Source organism: Cervus canadensis, chromosome 5 (assembly GCF_019320065.1).
Source record: "Cervus canadensis isolate Bull #8, Minnesota chromosome 5, ASM1932006v1, whole genome shotgun sequence".
NCBI lineage: Eukaryota > Metazoa > Chordata > Mammalia > Artiodactyla > Cervidae > Cervus > Cervus canadensis.
Window position 1 is genome coordinate 59866456 of NC_057390.1, and position 11007 is coordinate 59877462.

An 11007-nucleotide genomic window follows, 5' to 3' on the forward strand; every position below is an offset into this window, starting at 1 on the left:
TTAGTTGCTCAGTCATCTCCAACTCTTTGAGACCCCAAGGACTATAGCCCACCAGGCTCCCCTGTCCATGGAATTCTCCAGGCAAGAATTTTGAAGTAGGTTGCCATTCCCTTCTCTAGGGGATCTTTCCAAACCAGGGATTGAACCCCAGGTCTCCTGCATTGCAGGCAGATTCTTTACCACTGAGCCACCTGGGAATTTTATATTTCTCTTAATCCCAGGTTTATTGCTAAACTGTGGCTTCCCAGGTGGCTCAGTGGTAAAGAATCTGCCTGCCAATGCAGGAGATACAAGAGATGCAAGTTTGATCCCTGGGTCAGGAAGATCCCCTGGAGGAGGAAATGGCAATCCAGTATTCTTGCCTGGAAAATTCCATGGACAGAGGAACTTGGCAGGTTATAGTCCACGGGATCACAAAGAGTCAGACACGACTGAGCATGCACTCACATTGTTAAACTAATGTATAATTATCATTTAGAAATAAAATAATCCATTCAAGCCTGTTCAAAGGGCAAATATTTTAGCATTACAAAATATGTATCTTAGGGGTTTATTCTGGATGCAATTATAAGATCAGAACTATAAGAAATATTTTCAAACAGTAATTCTACATTCTTGTTGATTTTTGGCAGATCTCCTTATTTCACTTGTTTGGGGTGTTTAAGCAACAAGGTGGCACTCATTTTACATCCAAGGCAGCCAGGTTCCCTTTGTGCAACTGGTATTCCTAAAAGCTGAGACTCTTCATCTGCAAAAGTGATTTTTCAATAGCTTTGTTAAGGTATAATTCTCACACAAACTGCATATATTTAAAGTGTGTAATTTGACAAGTTTTGACAGATATATAGATGTATGAAACCACCACCACAATCAGGATAATGCATTCATCACCTTCAAAAGTATTCTCAAGTCCATTTGTAATTACTTACTCTGGTCCCTCCTCACCTCCCTCCTTACTTACCAACAACCATTGACTTGTTTTCTGTCATTATAGGTTAGTTTGCATTTTCTATTTGTACAAATGGAATCATGCAGTATGTAATCTTTTAGCTTCTTTCACTCAGCATAATAATTTTGTGAATTATCCATATTGTTGTATCAGTAGTCTATTCTTTTATATCGCTGAAGATTAGATTCGCAGCATGGATATACCCAAGTTGTTTGTGCATCCATGTCCCTTTTGAGGATCATTTGTGCTGTTTCCAGCTTTGGGTTATTACAGTTAAAGCTGCTCTAGTCATCTCTGTACACATCTTTGGATGGGCACAATGTTCCTTTTCTCTTGTCTAAATACCTAGGAGGGAGTGGCTAGGTCTCATGGTAGTTATTTGTTTAACATTGTAAGAAATTGGCAGAAAATGAAAATAGAAACTGTTTTTCTAAACATTTTACATTCCCACCAGCAGTGTATAAGAGATCTAATTCCTCCACATTCTTGCCCATCCTGGTAAGATCGGTTTTTAAACTTTTAGACATTCTCATATGTGTGTAGTGGAGACCATTGCAGTTTTAATTTGCATTTCCCTAATGACTAGTGACGTTGAGCAGCCTCTCACGAGCTTATGTCTATCTTACTTGACAAAAAGTCTGTTTAAATCTTTGCAAAGGTGAATTTTGCACAGTGATTTTGTGTCCTGTGACTGATTTGTTGAACACCACAGTGCTGTGACCTAGACTACTTGAGACAATGAGTCAATGCTCCTAAGGGTGAAGTCAAACTCCTTGTGTGAGTAAAAGCTAACACTCATGGGGGTACCTACCACATGCCAAGCACTGTGCTAACCATTTTCTGCATGTTGATACAGAATCCTCACAATGGCCCGGGGTCACACAGCTATATCCGTGGTAGAGCAGCACTTGAAGGGTCATGTGGGGAAGTGGGAGAGAAGAACAGAAAGACACACTGATGGTTGGCATTGAGCATTCATCCAAGGTCTATCTACAGTCTTTGCGTAGAAGGGGGATAGAGGCTGGAACTGATCCAGAGTCCAAAGTTTTGCCAAGGGCAGAGAACCAGAAGTATGACATGGACTGAGTTGGTTGGAGTGGTTGCTAGATAAAGAAGGTGAAGACAGAAGGGAGAAAGAAGAGCGATGAAGATATTGGAGCGCTCTGAAAGAGCAAGAGAGTGCTGAAGAGAAGAATGGCTTTGATTAAAGTAGGATGTGGAAATTTGGGAATTCATCACCTGATAATGAAGGTATCCAGGGCACAGGGAAGCTGGATGGTAGGAGTCAAGAAGTCTCACTTAATTTTCTTCCATAGAGAAACATTGAAATTTTGATGTATCTAGACTATTTCCTATCTTTTAGCTCATATATTATTTTTACTCAATGAAATCTATCAGTCTTTTCCTTTATAGTTTCAGGTGATCAACCATCCCAATTTCCCTGACTCTGTCCCATTGTTAGCACTGCAAGTCCAACATCCTGGGAATTCTCTTGGTTCTGGGCAAATCAGGACCATGGGCACCCTAGAAGCCATGGACTGTCTTGCTTAGATGATTACAAATAGCCTCCCAAACAGTTCTCTCATTTCATTCTCATCTCTCTCCTTCACTGAATTCATTCTGAAACCCAACTTTGATTTTTCTACTCCTTGTTGACTGCACATAAAAGAACAAACTTCACAGACTGGTTGGAGACTACATCTTCAATCTAATTCCCATTACTCCCTCAGGTACCCACTGTTCCAGCCAAATTCACTTAGCCTATTTCCCTGAACACTCCCACCACAGGCTTGCCTGTCTCGGGCATCTGTTCAAGGTCTTTTTCTTCCCTGAATTGTCTCTCCCTTCCCAGCATGTCTACAACCCATCTTCCTTTCAGATCTTTCTCTGATGTAACCTGGTCCAGGAAGGCTTTTACGATCTGAAATCTTCCTCCTTAGATCTTCATAGCACTTTGAGCCCCTCTGTTAGTTATAAGACAGCAAGTGACATAAGGGCTCCCCCAGTAACCCAGTGATAAAAAAATCTGCCTACCAATGCAGGAGATGCCAGTTCGATCCCTGGGTCAGGAAAATCCCGTGGAGAAGGTAATGGCTACCCACTCCAGTATTCTTGCCTGTGAAATCTCATGGGCAGAGGAACCTGGGGGCTATCATCCATGGGGTCGTAAAGACTCAGACATAACTTAGTGACTAAACAGCAGCAGCAGAAGCTGCAAGTGACAGAACAACTAATACTAAGTGGCTCAGACAGTTGAGCAGAAAGCAGTCTATGGGTGTAGATCTATGTTCAGGTAGGGCTACGTTATGGGGCCTGAACAAAGCCATCTATCTTCTATATCCCTTCTTCCACCTCTGGCCTGCAGATGACCTCTCTGCTCAGGCAGACTCTCCCTCTGTGGCTGTACCTCAGCTTCTTGGGCTTCATTATTCCAGGGAGTGGGGAAAGTGTGGGAGTCAATATGCCAGCATCCCCAGAAATGCTGAGATACACTCTGAATGGACCACCTCTCTCCATCACTGTGCCCAGGAGAACGTGCAGGGCCATGTGGCTGCACCGGGGATGGCTGTGCACTGCACACCTCTAGGGGGCGCTGTTTACACAGGCTGTGCTGCTAGCTCTGGGACCTTCCCCTCTCTGGGTCTCAGTGTCTTCATCAGCCGGGTGAGCGTGGCAGATTCTCTGTGGTCCCTTCCGTTCCTGCCAATCTACCGTTCCAGTGTGCGGAGACTCGGTGGAAATGGTGTTCCATGGGTGTTCTCTGTTTCTGTGAAGAATTCATGTGAAACCTAAATCTCTTTTTGGTCTGTGGTCATCCTCTTCTAGAAAAACAAGTGGGTGTGAGGCCCTTTTTAAAAGAGGAAGCGGAGAAACCCAAAGAAATTAAGATGTGAGAATAGTACACCGTGAAAATTCTCAGTTCTACGGGGTCGCTGGTTATATTCTACGTTGGGCAATAAGTTTTGATGTGGCTTCCACTGCCTGAGTACGCCTTACGTGTCTGCTGCCGGCGTTCCATGTGCATTATCTGATCTGGCTTCTCCTGGTGACCCCTGTGGAATAGGTAGTACTGTACTTGATGTTCCTACTTTAGAAATGAAGGAAAAAAAAAAATCTGAGGCCACACATTTATTGAACGGCAGCACCAGGATTCAAACTTAATGTTTGTTGGGCTCCAACTTTTCTCTCTGAATCAATATGCCAAATCACCTATTTGTCAGAGTCTATGCTGGAGTGCCCAGATTCTCAGGGCCTCTGTCCTTAGCAGGGAATACTTCTAATGCATGCAAAAACATGGGCATTTTTTAAAGGAATATTCAAGTTTACAGAATAATTTTTTCATCTTTTTTTTGCTGTGCTGGGCCTTCACTGTTTTGCAAGGGCTTTCTCTTGGTGTGGTGAGCAGGGGTTACTTTCTAGTGGCCGTGCGCAGCCTTTTCATTGCGGTAGCTTGTCTTGTAGAGCACAGGCTCTGGGCATATATGCTTCAGTAGTTGCAGCGTGAGCCCAGTAGTTGCACTGCATGGGCTCATTTACCCCACGGCATGTGGGCTCTTCCTGGACCAGGGATCAAACCTGTGTCCCCTGCATTGGCAGGCAGACTGTTAACCACTGCACTACCAGGGGAGTACATAATATAATTTTATATTTGGAAAATTTATCTTCAAAAGAACAGAAAATGAAATTCAATAAAATGTTCTTGCAAAGTGGAAACACAGATGGAAGTTCTCCTCAATGTATCAGAATCTTAGGTGGGGAGTGGCCTTGAGATTTTCATGTTGATCTAAAGAAGACATAGTTTTTTAAAATGTAGGCAACACAGATCTATACAATTATTGCCAGGTTTTATTTCTGTCACTGTATGTATTTCTCTTTAGTCTCCAAATGCTGCCCAGGGCTCTGTGTGCTCTATTAACCTTTCACAGAGAAGCCTGGTCAAGCAGGAGAGCCAGCAGGAGACGACAGGGGAGCCCGGCCTCCAGAGGGGGCCGTACGTGGGCTGTGATGCAGGCAGCCTCTTCTCCCAGCCTGGCTTTCTGCGTGTTTATTCAACCCTGATGTGACAGGAAGCACACAAGACAAAAGTAATCAGAGATCTGCCCCTGATCGCTGTAGGAAACAGGAGCTTTTTCACCTGAAAGTAACACGTTAATGAAGGAACATTGCCACTTAAAGGATGACCGTTTCCGTGGCAAAGAGGAAGCAAGTGAGTCCACGTCCCCTGAGTGGGATAGCATCACTTGGTTGGTGATAAAATCATGAATAGGGTTCTTGTATTCCAACTCAAGTGGCTGGTTCACAGACGATTGATTTGTGGGCCGAGATTTTTCTGTGTTAAAATAGAGACTTTAATCTGGCCTTGGTTTCAGACCTGCTAGACTGGCCATAATAAAAAAGACAGGTACAAACAGGTGTTTTCAGGATGTGGAAAAATTGGACCTCTCCTATATTGCTAAGCAAATATAAAATTGTGCTGTAATTTTGGCAAATAGTTGGGCAGTTTCTCATTAAGTTAAACATAGGGTTACCATGAGACTCAGCAATTCCACTCATAGGTATGTACATAGCAGAATTAGTCATAATAGCCAAAAAGCAGAAGCAACTGAAATACCCATTACCTGATGAATGGATAAATTAAATGTCATATTTATCCATACAATGGGTCATTATTTGGCCATAAAATGTTCCAATACATGCTACAACATGGATTAACTTTGGAACATTATGCTAAGTGAAAGAAGCCAGGCACAAAAGACTACATATTATATGATTTCATTGAAAAGAGATGTCCAGAACAGGCAGGTCCATGGAGACAGAAAGTCAATCGCCAGAGGCTGGGGGATAAATGGGATTTCTTTATGAGGTGATGAAAATGTTCTGTGAATTAGTGGTGATGGTTACAGAACTCTATAAATATATTAAAAGCTACTAGACAGTATACTTTAAAAGGGTGAACTGTGATATATGAATTTTATCTCAATTTAAAAAATATCCTCATCCTCAAAAGCACAGGTGAGCATGTCCATGTGCGAGGCTTTTCTAGCTGCAGGACCTTTAGGTATTCATGTGTCATGTATCACTAGAAGCTGACAATGAAAGGAAGCAATGAATTCTGCAGACATGAGTGATAGGGAACATAGCCCTTCTCCAGAAGAACTGCCCCCTCACCCATCCTCCTACCCCCCACCCCTCCACCCCACCCCCGTCCAAAGGGTCCCTTGGAGCCTTTGGGAAGGTCTGAAGGGAGCAGCCCAGTCCTGGCCTCTCCAGGCACCCGGGAGTTGGATTCAGAGGCTTTTCACCTGAAAGTCTTTGCAAACACACTCAGGCTTGGCCAGAAGGCTCTGAAGGCATTTTCTTATGTGGGCTGAAGAGGAAGGTGGGGGGTTGCTAGAAAAGGGAGGGTGGCAGGAAGCTCAAAGTCAAACCAGCTGACAAGCTAGACACAGTGAGGTTGTCCGGGGAAGATCAATGGCTTTACCACTCCAAGGCTAAGCCAGTCATTGTTCAGTGTGAACTCACTCGCTCTGTGGATTTCACAGTGCTATGCCCCGAGGTAACAGAAGTTCTCAAAGGATATTCCCTGGTCACCAGCATCAGCTGGGGAGCTGGTGCGGGAGGAGGGGAAGGACAAAAGTCTGGATTTTAACCAGCCCTCCAGGTGACCCTGAGACACACTCAAGTTTGAAAATCACCAGCTCACACACCATCTGTTCTCATCTTCCTCTTGACAGATCCTGGTTTTGTCTGGAGTGACAGGTGCATGGACTCCCTTGCACCTGGGGTGACCACGTGACACAGTTCTGTCTAGTGAGATGCAAACTCAAGCCACTGAGTGGGGTTTCTGGGAAACCTCGGCTGGCCGGTGGCTTTGATCCATTACCCTTCCCCCCTTCCTCCCTGGACCATGGACAAATGCCGGAGGGCATGCAGCCATCTTGGGAGACAGGGCCACACACTCAGGGCAGGAGAACAGAAAGACGGAGGAGCCAGGGTCACTGAGAACATGAGGGTTGCAGCACCTGCCCTGACCTGCATACCTCTCTCTAGCCTAGACTTGTGATAGTTGGAAACTTTAGCCTTTAATTTGTGTAAGTCACTTTTGTCCATGTTTGCAACTGAATCCAAGCTCTAACTGGGGTACCTAGGGACTATGGTTTGTCCTGGCTGAAGGAGTGTTTCTTTTACTTAAACCAAGCATAAGGGTCATTATAGAGGTTAGGTACCAGGGTGAAGAGTTACATTCTCTTACATTCTTACATTCTCTTACATTCTTACATTCTCTCTTACATTCTCTTACATTCTCTGGGGGCTGGGGCTGGCTGGCCATGCCAGGTCATGGTGAAGTGGTCAGGCTTTGCCTTGGTGCTCAGTGCCCTGTCCCTTCTGCCTCGGTCTTGGCTACTTTCTTCTGCATCCTGGCAGTTGGCAACTCTCTTGTGTAATGAGAAGTGTGGGCATGGGTGGCTTCAGGATCAGTGCAGTAGCTCAATAATAACCACCAAGGACCTTAGCTTTTTCTTTTAATTCATTCAATAAAGATTGAGGGAACAACTACCAGGAGTCAGGCACTGTTCTAGGTGCTGGGGAATTGAACAGGGCCCTGGTCTCAGAAAACTCACATTGGTGTGTGTGTGCGTGAGGGAATAAAATTGAACAAACAAGTCCATAAAGTATGGAGTGCCAACATATACTCCAAAGAACAATAAAGCAGGAAAAGAGAATAGAGTAATGAAGGTGGGTAGATTTAGAAAGAAGGTGGCCAGAGACTATCTCTCTGATGAGATAACATCTAAAGAGAGCTGAAGGAAGTGAAGGAACAAGCCAGGCATCTGAGCTAAGAGCTTCCCAGGAAAACCAGATCAGCCAGGGCAAAGGCTCAGACTGGAATGTGCTGGAAAGATTAAAAAATCAGCAAGGATGCAAAAGGATGGCCTGGAGGGAGGGAGGGAGCTAGTGGAAGGATAAAGTCAGAGAAGCAGCAGGAAGCCAGATCATGTGGGGCTTTATGAACTAAGGTAAAACCTTGGAACTTTTCTTGGAGAAGCAGAAAATCATAAAGGACTTTAAGTAGAGGGGCAATGAGAGCTGACTTATGAACAGAATCATCCCAATTACTGTGTGCCAAATACACTAGAGGATACAGTCAACCTTTGCTCTGCAATCCTCAGTGTGTGGACTTAGCACTTAGATTTGTGTTCTCCTGGTCACAGTCTGGCTGCCATAGATCCAGGTGTTACACTCAAACACCACACAAGTCCAGGTTGCTGAGATGTGCAGATAAAACTAGGTAACACTGTAGATTAATGTCACTATGAATTCACTGACCCCAACCTCACCTGGTCCCTCAAGATTGCCTGGAAAACCCCCTCTTTTTCCCTAGAAAGATTTTCCCCATTTCTCCATAGCAGCTATTTTCAATCATCTTTATTCTCTTTAAACCTTACAATTTCTCCTCTGCCTCTCAGTAGCTGGCCAACATCCGACCTCACAGAGAGGATAGAAACCATCAGATGGGAATCCCCTTCACAGCCACCAAACCTACAATTACAATCATGTGTGCATCTTTCCCACACCCTTCTCCTTCTCCCGTGAGAGAGTTGTGCCCCCACTAATGTAGAAGGTAGTTCACCGTGGGTTCTTCTCATCCCTTCCCTTCCAGCACATTCTCAGGGTCACTTTCTATCGGTTATGTCCTCTTTCTCTCCTGTGTTATCTACATCTCCTATCTTAGCTGGCCCCTTTGCCTCATCTCCTCAGTCTTAAAAAGAAACAGACAGATATTAAGCAAAAGAAACCAAACACAAAAGGTCGCATAAAGTATGATTCCTTATATATGAAATATTCAAGATAGGTGAATCCACAGAAGCAGAAAGTTGGTTAATGGATGCCAGGACCTGTTGGGAGGGGGGAATAGGAAGTGACTACTTCTGTGGGTGATGAAAATGTTTGGAACTAGATAGTGGTGATGGTTGCACAATATTGTTTTTTTTATGTTATCCTTTTAAATTGAAGTATAGTTAATTTACAATGTCATGTTAGTTTCTGGAGTACAGCAGTGATTCAGTTTTACATATGTATATGTGTGTGTGTGTGTTTATATTCTTTTTCATTGTTTGTTATTGCAAGATATTGAATATAGTTCCTATGCTATATAGTATGTTCTTATTGTTTATTTTATATATAATAGTGTATATCTGTTAATTTCAAGCTCCTATTTATTCCTCCTTTCCTCTTTGGTAACCGTAAGTTCATTTTCTATATCTGTGAGTCTGTTTCTGTTTTGCAAATAAGTCCCTTTGTATTATATTTTAGATTCCACATAAAAGTGATATTGTATTTGTCTTTGTCCGACTTCACTTAGTATGATAATCTCTAGGTCCATCTGTGTTGCTAAAATGTCATTATTTCATTTTTATGGCTGAGTAATATTCCATTGTATATTGATACTATATCTTCTTTATCCATTCATCTATTGATGAATACTTACACTGCTTTCATGCCGTGGTTTATTGTGAATAGTGCTGCTACAAACATTGGGGTATACGTATCTCTTCAAATTAGAATTTTCTCCAGATACATGCCCAGGAATGGGATTGCTGGATCATGTGGTAACTCTATTTTTAGTTTTTTTAAGGACCTTCCATATTGTTTTCCACAGTGGCTGTTTCAATTTACATTCCCATGAGGAGGGTTGGAGGGTTCACTTTTCTCCACGCCCTCTCCAGCATTTATGGTTTGTGGACTTTTTAATGATGGCCACTCTGACTGGAGTGAGGTGATACCCTATTGTCATTTTGATTTGCATTAATGATGTTGAGCATCTTTTCATGTGCTTTTTGGCTGTCTGTATGTCTTCTTTGGAGAAATGTCTATTTAGATCTTCTGCCCATTTTTTGATTGAGTTTTTTGGTTGTTATTGGGTTGTATGAGTTGCTTATGTATTTTGGAAATTAAGTCCTTGTCAGTCACATCATTGTTAGAACAACAATGTGAATGTACTCAATGTCACTGAATTATACACTTTAAAAGGGTTAATTTTATGATATGTGAGTTGTTTTTTTAACCCCAATTAAAAAAAAAAAAAAAGAAAAAAGACTCTCAATCTCACTTTACCTTCAGACATTTCAAAAGCAACATGTTTAAAACTCATCACATCCACTGGCCTCTGTGTCCCCTATTTCAGTCAATGGTACCCAGATGACTGTGTGGCTGTACGGTTTTGCTGTGCCCCCAGCCAGGAGGGAATGTGGGAGATGGACCCAGATGTTCCACTCATAGGCCTTCACCTTAACAATGACTGCATCTGCCCAGAGGACTCTTTTTCCAGTTCTCAAAGATACTTGTTTTAGTCAGTGTCTCCAGAGAAACAGAACCAATAGGATGTATATGTATACACAGAAAGAAATTTATCATAAGGAATTGATTCACACAGTTGTGGAGGGTGGGAAATCTCAAGAGGTGCAGTTAACAAGCTGGAGACCCAGGAGAGCTGATGGTGTAAGTTGTAGTCTCAAAGTCAGAAGACTGGAGACCGAAGAGCTGATGTTTCAGCTGGAGTCCAAAGGCAGGAGAAGATCCATGTCTCAGCTCAACCAGTCAGGCAGGAGGAGTTCCCTCTTACTCAGGGGCAGGTCAGGCTTTTTGTTTACTCAGGTCTTCAGTTGATGGGGCGAGGCCCACTCATACTAGGTAGGGCAATCTGCCCTACTCAGTCAACTGGTTCAAATGTCAGTCTCAGCCAAAAACACCCTCACAAACACACCCAGAATAATGTCTGATCAAACATCTGGGCACACCATAGCCCATCTGAGCACAGTCAAGTTGACACATGAAATTAATCATCACAATAAGTTATGGGCTGGAAGAGAACTGGAAGTGGAACTCAATAGCCCCACCATTGTCCCACCCAGCAAAAACCTGGGCCTCATCCTTGACCTCTCTGTGAATACCCAGAATCAGCACACACACACACCACCCCCACAGTCCACACCAGCTACTAAGCCCCGACTGTTCTCTCTGTCCTCCTGTCTCCAACTCCAACACTACTACCCTGG